Below are 10,024 nucleotides of genomic sequence, written 5' to 3'. Positions count from 1 at the left end.
ATATTAAGTTTATCTATTAGCAAAACAGCAGTAGTTACAGTAAGTTTGAATTGCATTAAGGGGTTTAATTTGACTTCCTCCCTATTTTTCATCTATAAGCAGTACATGTTTACAAACACATTGCAACATAGTTATAAGATAAAGTATACATTTATTGTATTTTAAGAATATAAAGTTTTGGAGATGCGTTGTTTTCACAGGACAGTGACAATATGATAATAATTACGGGAATGTAAATTGCAACTAACAAAGACAGGTGAGACAATCCAAAATGAAAGATATACAATAACATAAGTACAAATATGGGAAGAAATATTAATTCTCCTCCTTGCAGAAGAAAAATCTAAGTTCAGGACTAAAAGTGGCACGAATTTACTGATAACATCAACAGTATCTGAAAGAAGGTTCTTGAGGGCAAAAACTCTGTGGCATGAAACCATCCAATAAAACACTGAACAAATATGACACCGTGACAAAAACATTTAATCAAATTGGCACCAAAACACTTTCCAGCTTTCCAAACTTCCCACAGAAAATCACAAGTTTGCTGTAAATATGTTGTACAGCTACGTAAGATCCATAGAAAACTATCCACAAATATATAATTTTAACTCCAAAAGTTGGCACCCATGCTCCCAATGCTATCATAATATTATACTGTGTGTTCTTATATGATTACAGTAACCCTCTAGTAACCTGTTTTAAATTGTAGTGCAGTCACAGCGCAGACAGGCAGCTTACTTCTGCCCCCGTCTCGACTCGGCTCTGTTTATTTGAGCTAGGATCTCTGCCACTTGGTAATGTTTTCCCTCCTCGTTGAGGTAATGAGAGTACTCTGCCATGTCCTCTGTTGTTGGATGCTCTGTGGATCAGGGACAGACAGAGAGAGAGAGAGAGAGAGAGAGAGAGAGAGCGATGATTTCAATCTGTCGGGTAATCCATTAGCTCCCTCTAGTGCTTTCAGACAGTTAAGATCTGCAACATGAAGGGGCCCACTACAAAGTCATAACCTTTCCACACACACATATACATATATATATATACATATACACACACACACAAACTTGCCCAGACAACACTGAAAATTCAATGAAGTTTTGCTGACCTTTAAAGCCCACAGTCTAGCTTTCCTTCCTGCACTCAGCTGTTTAAAACAAAGGTCAGAGATCAGGATCATCCAACTGGACTGTGTATGTTGAAATGAACAGAAAATGCATAAAACTAAATGACTAAACTAAAACTTAACCTCTGCATTTTCTTCTCAGTTCTGAAAAAAAACAACAACCTCGCCCGATTGGCCCGGTGTCAGGCTTCAACACCGGGGCGTCCACGCTACATTTTCATTATTCAAATGGCTCGTGCACTCCCTCTTCTGTCACAGCAAAACATCTGCTTTGTAATTGTGGTTGCGTACTTGACAGGCAGCCACTTTTCTCTCTGTAACTGAACTACGGATGACAGATAGAGCCGAACTGTATCGTTTTTTTTTATAGTTATGTTTGGGATAAATGTATGTTTTGAAGACTGCCAACCTCTAGGTTTGTTAAACTTTGGCTGCAGGGAAAGCGTAGCTTTAAATAGCAGGGTAAATCCTTCAGAACCAGGTTCAATGTCATACAGAAAACTGCAGGATAAATACCACACAGTTTTTCTTTTATTCTTTGTAAAAGTATAGGCAAAGAAAAATGTAGAAAGCTAAAGGATTGGGGCACATCCTCACAAGGTTAATTTTAACATATTCAAACTGTTTTCTACTGTAAAGGGCCTGAGGGGCAGGGTAACTGGAGGCATCTACATTTCTGCTAGAGGGCTCCACCCACTCCCATAGAACAGCATTGGGAACGGGTAAGGGTTAACCTCACACCTGGAGCTCTCAGTCTCTTTCCCCAAAGAGTTCCAAGGTGAACTCTGGTTATATCTTAAACCGGTTAGGTGGGTAGCAGCCCGGCTGACCTGACTCTGTTCGATTGCTGTGCTGCCACTATTTTCCTTGTCCTCCACAATATGTAATGGGACCTTGAACAAAAAGCAAACTGCTCTGAGCCTCAAAACATGAGCTATTATAGGTGCAGCCCATAAAATTGTAGTTTACAGTCTGGTGAGGCTCAGTGGAAACGAGTGATTTCAGGAGAGGAAAGGCCATCGCTCTCATTGAAAATTCATTGAGCTGATTTATGTGCGTCTAAGTGTGTATGTCTGAGTGGGTGGTTTAGGACTCCGTGCCTTATTCGTGGCTGTCAGTGTGATGCACAGCTCTAATACAGTGCTTGATCATGCACAGCGCCCTCCAAGGGAGCCCTTTGCATGCGTTTCAGCGTCATGGAAAAGACCGAACCAGCAGATGGTGCTCTTGTTTTATCCTTGAAGATCTCTCTCCCTTTCTTATTATGCACATGTCTTATGGTAACTTGGGTCCAGACAGTGTGAGAGAGAAAAAAACAAAAACTCATCCTGGTCAGATGTTTGAGACTGTTTGTGTGTCACTATCTGCTGCACAGCCACGGCCTCCTCGGTGGGCTCCAGTCACCAGGCCTGCTCCGGGCGCCGACTGCTTGTTCAGATTATGTGAATTTGGCAGACTGCAGCAAAATACAATACTAGTGGAGCATAAAGCATTCAGGCTCTCTGGTTATCAATTGCAGTACTCTGCTGGTCACTTTAGTGATGGAATTCACAATTTTCAATATCGTCAAAGATTGTGCATCCAGGCGGTTGCATAATTGTTCACGGATAAAATACGGTGTTTACACTGAACAATTAGCTTCCTGGGATTTAAGTAGGTCACTTCTTGTGGATGTGTGGCATGAATGCAAATGCATCCAATTCTACCTTCCAAAAAGCCTTGGCCTCCCCCTCATGTGACTTGCTTCTTTGCCAAGGTAATCCAGAGTATGGATCGGCATGGAGAGGCTTTACATGCAAATGGAAGGGGAGCAGACAGAGAAGCTGCTGGGCTGAATATGGTTAGTGTACTGTAGACGGATGGAAAATGCATACTACTCCATCGTGAGAGCTAAATGGTTACGAGGCTGGCGCTGACACACTTCTAACTTAATGTGTTTCGAGCTAAAAAGAGGTAGATTACTCCAAAGTGGGAGTAGGCAGTGAGGACCTGCTGGAGAGAGTTAAGACACTGAGCGAAGGCCCGCTGGGCATCCAGGCAGGGATCCATCCATCCATCCCTCTGCCTCTCAGTGTTGACTCATGCTCCCTACGTGGGCAATGTTTCCATGTAAACACACACAGTCAATTCAATAGTGATGTGACAAAGACAGATTTTTCCAGTCATCATGTAAACCTGCCAAGAAGTAACACAAACCTTTTTGATTCATGAAAAGGAAATCGCACTAAAACTGTTTTAAAACATTAGATGACCGATATTGCTGGCAACATTGTACTGCTCCCGCTTCACAGTTCTCTCACATTCGCACACTTTCTCTCTGCACACAAACTTTTTTTTTAACTGATGTTTGCACAAAACGTGCATGTGTGATGTCGTTATTCTGCCTCCAATCCACTTCTCCTCTGACTTCCTTCTCTGTTTTAGCTTTGTTATGGCCAGAACAAACAGGGAGACACAGGAACCTTTAGCAAAAAAAGCTTGAAGGGAATTTTATATTTACAGTGTGGAAATCAGTAGTGTGTGTGTGTGTGTGGTGCATCAATGAAAGACGTGTGTGTGTGTGCAGGTGTTGTAAAGGTGCGAGGCAAAACATCAAGTTAGACTAAGGCAATATAACAAAACTAAGAAGCAGGTATACCTGAAAGGAGAAGTGGAGACCTGCAGCAGACAGAGACACTAGCAGCACCAGGTGTTCCTCGTTGGCCCTAACGATCCCCTGTCACCAGGTATCTGGAAAACATGGCAAAAGACAGATTGGCTGCGAAGGGCAGACCTCGTCACACCTTAATGCATGGATTAATGAGAGGCATCAACTAAATCCAAGATATCAATGCTTCAGAAGCTGCTGAAAGCTGCAAACACCAAAGTAGCATCCGCATTGACGAGAAACATGTTTGTTTTCCTCATTAAGACACATTTTCAGTTATGACTGTGAATTTGGCTCAGATTATTTCAAGGAGTTGGACCTTAAATGACACTCGCAGCCAGGAACATGTCGTACCCTGATGAGTACTCTCACACTTTGGGCTCTTTCACTCACTCACTCGCACACACACACACACACACACACACATAAAGCAAGGAGGTGTGGGCTCTTTATTGGTACTTACGTCAGTGTGGAAAGAACCATTTCTTGCCTATATTCCTGTCTGAGGTTAACAGGCAACATCAGTCTCTTCCTCGCGCTCTCCCTCCCACAATCTCTTCCTCCCAACTCCTTCGTCATACTTTCTCGCTCTTACCTCGCCCACCTCGCTCTCCCCCTCTCTCTATCTTTCTGTCTGCTTCCAACATACATTTATTTATCAGTGTGGGGAGCCCTGCTGCGAGCACTGAGCCCACAGGGCCCCTTTCACTTTGCTGATGTGCACAGTGGCTGCTGATTGTAACCTTATGTGCCCCTGCTTGTGAGTCATGTGAGGTAAATTGAGTTTGTTTGTGTGTATGTGTGTGTGTGTGTGTGTGCGTGTGTGTTAGAGTGAGGCAGTTGGGAAAAAGCCAGACTACTGACTACTGACAACTTAACCACTGACACTCACTCAAAGCATTATAGCATCAAGTCCCACAGGGTGCACATTAGGCCAATCCTAGGGGCAGATATCGATTCAGCACGGTTGGGTTTCAGATACTGCACACACATCATGCAGTCATTTGTGAAGAACAGTTGCTCTGTAATCACAAGTATTATCACTCAGTTGGTAATTGTAAGGACAAATGCTCAGTGTGCTTATCTATAATGATGGATTACTACAGTTATTTATTGCACTAGAACGAGTTTTGTTTCCATGTTTGATGGAATGTTAACTAGATATCAAACCCATTGAGGAAGCTGTTTTATAGTTTATGGTTAAATCTTGTCGTTGATTTCCCTGCACGTACACTCCAATAAAAGGGCCATAAAACAATAAATTGCAACTAAAAATAACCAACACAATTTCTGTGCTACATGTTTTGCTGTGTTTGACTATTTTAACCTGCAATAACTGATGTTTTGGCCATTTGGAGACAGCGGAAGGGAAACAGTGACATATTGAAAAGCTCATATGTAACCAACAGATACGGAGCAACATTGTTATTCATTCTAAGACGCGAGTATGTCCAACTGACAAATCTCAGTAAAATATTCCCTCCCTTTAGCTCGGTTTTGGTCTCCATCTACTCCAGAGGGAAATATGAAGCAAGATGCTAAATGCTCCACTATGTTCACCAGGTATTCACTAACTTTGTCTGTATGCCATGTGGTGCTAGGCAGGTAAAGTAAATAATTAGTTAAACTGAGCGAATTTGTAGGCCAGAAAAACTAAACGATGAATAGAAACATGCTATAAATGTCTGTAGAGCTGAAGGGACCTGCCCATTCTGGGAGTAATTCTTGAAGTTCTTCCCTATACGGACCCTTTACATACAATTAGTAATTTGATCTATTGTTAAAATAAAAAAAATTGGTTTAGTGCAGCTTTAATTGGTTTTATTTTCAGAATTATTGTAGTTTGAAGTGAGACTATGTCATTTCTGCTGAACAGCAAACGCAAGTGACAACTGTGGGATAACGTTAACTATTAAAAGATAGTAGAAAAGTAGACGAGTCACATGAAATCATTAAAAACACACGTCAAGTCATCAAACTGAATCAGCAATGTCTGTTACACAGTAACGCTTATCTAACGTTGCTAACATTAGCTAAAAATGAGCTAACCTTCAACTACTGGTCATACCAGAGCAAGTAAGGATGTTGCATCTAAACCCGTGGTTGTATCGATCTGTGCAAGGGTGTGGTTTAATTCTCATGAATTGAACTTCTCGTTGAACAATATATCATAGATGTTGTTCTTATACGTATTTTATGTAAAACTCTTTGGATTGCAGTGTTTGAAAGATGTTAAACTGGCTTTGCCTCGACAGCTATCAGGCTGAGTTTGAATTTGTTCGAGTCATGTCATCTGGACGGTCATTTATCTCCCAGATATTGTTTGATCAAATTTATAAAAAATTATAAATAACTAAATAGGCTTAAAGTCGTTTACTCTCATCCTGAACTGAATCTATCATAACCATGTTTATTTTGTTGGACATTTTTTGATGGATTAGTTCATTTTTTAATGGTGAATAATTGTATGTTTCCAAGTTGAACCCGGGAAGAAAAATCTAATATATACTAAAATACCCCTGACACACACATCATTTTAAAATGTGGATTTAATCTTTGGTGAAATGCAACTTTGCTTTCAAGAGCATATTAACCTACCAGACTGCAGTACTGGTATTGTGCCAGCAGGCGGCATCACGCAGTCCTGGAGCTGTGAGTGAATCTGCTCTGACTGCATGGCTTTAGGCAGCATGACCACAGGAAAATAGACTTCACACCCCTCAGTACACTGCCAGCATGACGGCGCTCCATTACTCAGCTTTCTAGTGACACACTAGTACAAACGCAATGCACACACCAAGATGCCACACAAAATAAGAGCTTCTTCGTATTTTTTATTTTTAATAGAAAAGAAAGTATTCAAAATAATACAACAGGAAGTATCCGGTAAAGATGACTGAAAAAAATGTGATCTGTGTCTAAAGGGCAACGACGCATCCTCCTCTTGAGCTCAGCCCCGTTTTCTGCTTCAGTGTGTGTGTGTGTGTGTGTGTGTGTGTGTGTGTGTGTGTGTGTGTGTGTGTGTGTGTGTGTGTGTACACTGAATCAAATTAGAAATAGAGCTTTATGATGGACATGACAGTCTGCTGGTGAAATGAAAAGGGATACAATAATGTGTGTGTTTGTCTGGTTTATATGTACATGCTGAGGTGTGTTGGAATGACAGTGTGCTACGATATGTACAATAAAAGACTGTGTGTGTGTGTGTGTGTGTGTGTGTGTGTGTGTGTGTGTGTGTGTGTGTGTGTGTGTGTGTGTGTGTGTCGGCTTGGATCTGTGGCATATGAAGGAGGATAGATTGGGTTGAGACACAGATGATCTGAATTAACACAGCTTCAGTCCGCCTGCTGTGGTGAGGAGGATGATAATGGGATTGGTGATGATAATGGGATTGGTGGTGATGATGATGATGATGCACTACAAAGGAAGCCAAGAGTAAAACAAACTGAAGAAAAGAACATCAGAAAAGGGGACAAAAAAAAAAAAAAGAACTGAACATGTAGCTGCGAAACACAATTAAAAAAAAAAATAAAGGTCCTTGACTTCAGAAGGCAGGAGGAGTTTAGAGTTTCTAAATCACCGGCTCACTCCCTACTCTCTCTTATTAAAATATCACACATTTTTCACTCTCTTTCCTCACCCGCCCTCACCCATTCTCTCAGTCCCTCATGGGCCAAGGTGGCCTGCATGGCTGAAGGTAGGCAGGCCCAAAAAGTTCAGTGTGGATCCTGGTGGGGTTACGCAACCCCTCTGCCTTCAGCACCTTTTATTCCCAGGGGCCTCCTCTCTTCTTTACTTATGTGTCTCAGTCCCCCACCAAGGACATTTGTCCGTACTGGGAGCTCCATATTTGGGAGTTCCTCTGTCCAACTGCATGGGTTAAATATTCAGGATCGAACCACGGAGGTACAGCCGGATGGATACGGAGGGACAGATGGAGGGATGAGGAGCTGTCCTGCCTGATGAAATTACTCAGTTTGAGCGGTTTCCTTCTCGTCACGTCCTCCACCATCTCTCCCTCCTTTCATCTGTCTGTCCCTTCATCGCGCCGCCACCTCCATCTGTCCGCTCAGGGGCCTGAAGGGGTGAGGAGGGCTGTAGTCTCTGAAGGAAGTGCTCTTCATCCCATTCTCTCTCTCTCTCTCTCTCTCTCTCTCTCTCTCTCTCTCTCTCTCTCTCTCTCTCTCTCTCTCTCTCTCTCTCTCTCTCTCTCTCTCTCTCTCTCTCTCTCTCTCTCTCTCTCTCTCTCTCTCTCTCTCTCTCTCTCTCTCTCTCTCTCTTTCACATGTATCCCCCACGCTTTCACTTTCGATTAAAATACTATCTTTGCCATACGTTCAAAAATCACACACACATGCTCATACCAACACATACAGTGTCCCGTCACATCAACGCCCCATCGGCAAAACATTGATTCAACTCTCTCTCAGGCATACATAAGCACACACGTCGGCATTTACAACACACACGCACACACACATTGTGAGGCTCTCTGTTAGGGTGAATCTCGGTGGGCCTCTGTGCTATGTCCCATCTTCCTCCTCCTCCTCCTCCGAACAGTAGTCTTGTCCCTGCAAAGAAAGAGAGAGACGAGAGAAGATGAGACGGGCATGATTTCCTACTCTAATTTGCTCCGGTACTATATACTCAGTAATAACCTACTTTAAATGACTCCCTCTGAACTGTCTGCATGCAGCAATCCCAGACGCACTTTTTACTCCAGTCACACTTAAACAAACCCTCGTCAGATTTCTGGTACTGGCGTAGGAAATGCTGGATGAGGCGGTTAAGTGCTGACAGGTGGGCAGTTATGCTGCTTTGTTTCCTCCATCATGATGAAGAGCTAACGCAACTCCCTTGCTTTCCTCTACATAGCCGGCCTGACAGCTCGTCTAACTGCGCTCACTGTCTCGATTTAAATAAGGCTTTAAAATCACAGGCAGCCTCAGTACCCGAAGAATCACTGGCGGAGAGAAACCAAGTGCATTTAAAAACAGCACGGTGCCTAAGTTCTACTTTGAGGCATTTAACAGCTGTATTTCCATTTCATGCTACGTCATACATTTAATTCACTACATTTCAAATGAAAACATTTTTACACAAATTTAGTTTTCAATTTCAATACTCCAATACATTTATCTGACACTTTGCAAAGGATTAGTCAATTAATCAATCAGTCATTTGTCAAATAATCTTCGACTGTTTGGATGATATGTTCTTAAAGCAAAATGTCAAACAACTGCAACTCAATTGCAAGGATTTGATGCTTTTCATTGTCTTATGTGATAAGTCAATTGAATATCTGTTCTTGTTGGTCAAAATTATCAATTTTGAAGACGCCATCTTGGGCTTTAGGATGTTGTGTTTGCGACACTATTTTTTCCCTATTCTGATATTGGCAGATTAATGGATGATTAAAATAAATCGCTAGTGGCAGCACACACCAAGCGAAGTGTTAGCATTAGCATTTTGAGCGTTTCTGGCCAATATTTACAGAAGTCCAATATTCCTTTTTGTTCTGTTTTTGGTCTCCTCCAACTCTTGAAAAATAAATGCTCCACCATGTTGAGCAGCTAGTCGCTGACTTTGACGGTCTGCTGTTTGATGCCGACAGTGGATTGTTGGTTAATCGCAGCTTTTCGCTGAAGTGGCCAGAAACTACTCTGATGAGAGCAGAGAAAAGATGCCAGAAAACCCAAACAATTAGCTGAAAGATTCTAAAACGCTTGTCGCGCAACAATTCTTGGCGGGTTCCTAAATATGGGAAACCTACTTCACGTTATACATAATCATTTAATCCACAGTTAAAACAAAAATATTCAATAGAGCGGCTTTAAGTATATATTCCTGATAATAACTTGATACGCAACATTTTAAATACAGTACTTTTACCTGTAACGGAGTATCTCTACACTGTGATATCGCTACATACGATTGAAAACAGGCGACAAATGAAATGCATAACACCAAAGCTGAATCTAGCAATTACTCCCTATCGCTTCACTGCAACCTCATTTTCAGTCAGAAACAACCGGTGAGATGAAGAGTCAGACTAAGAGTAGTAAGTGCTCATCACTGCAGCCATCCTCCCCCTCACACACACGTGGGGGGCGGAGTGACAATGTGGACTAATGGATGTTGTTGTAGTGCAGCCTGTCTCTTTAAATGTTAAGACCCAGCTGTTTCTTTAAACGCTCAGAGGTCCAGTCCAGTCCACCCAGTCCCCCCCCCCCCCCCTCCACCAACCCCAAACA

The sequence above is a fragment of the Pholis gunnellus genome, assembly GCF_910591455.1.
Source record: "Pholis gunnellus genome assembly, chromosome: 4".
NCBI classification, from domain to species: Eukaryota; Metazoa; Chordata; class Actinopteri; order Perciformes; family Pholidae; genus Pholis; species Pholis gunnellus.
Note: the sequence above shows the minus strand (reverse complement) of the source record.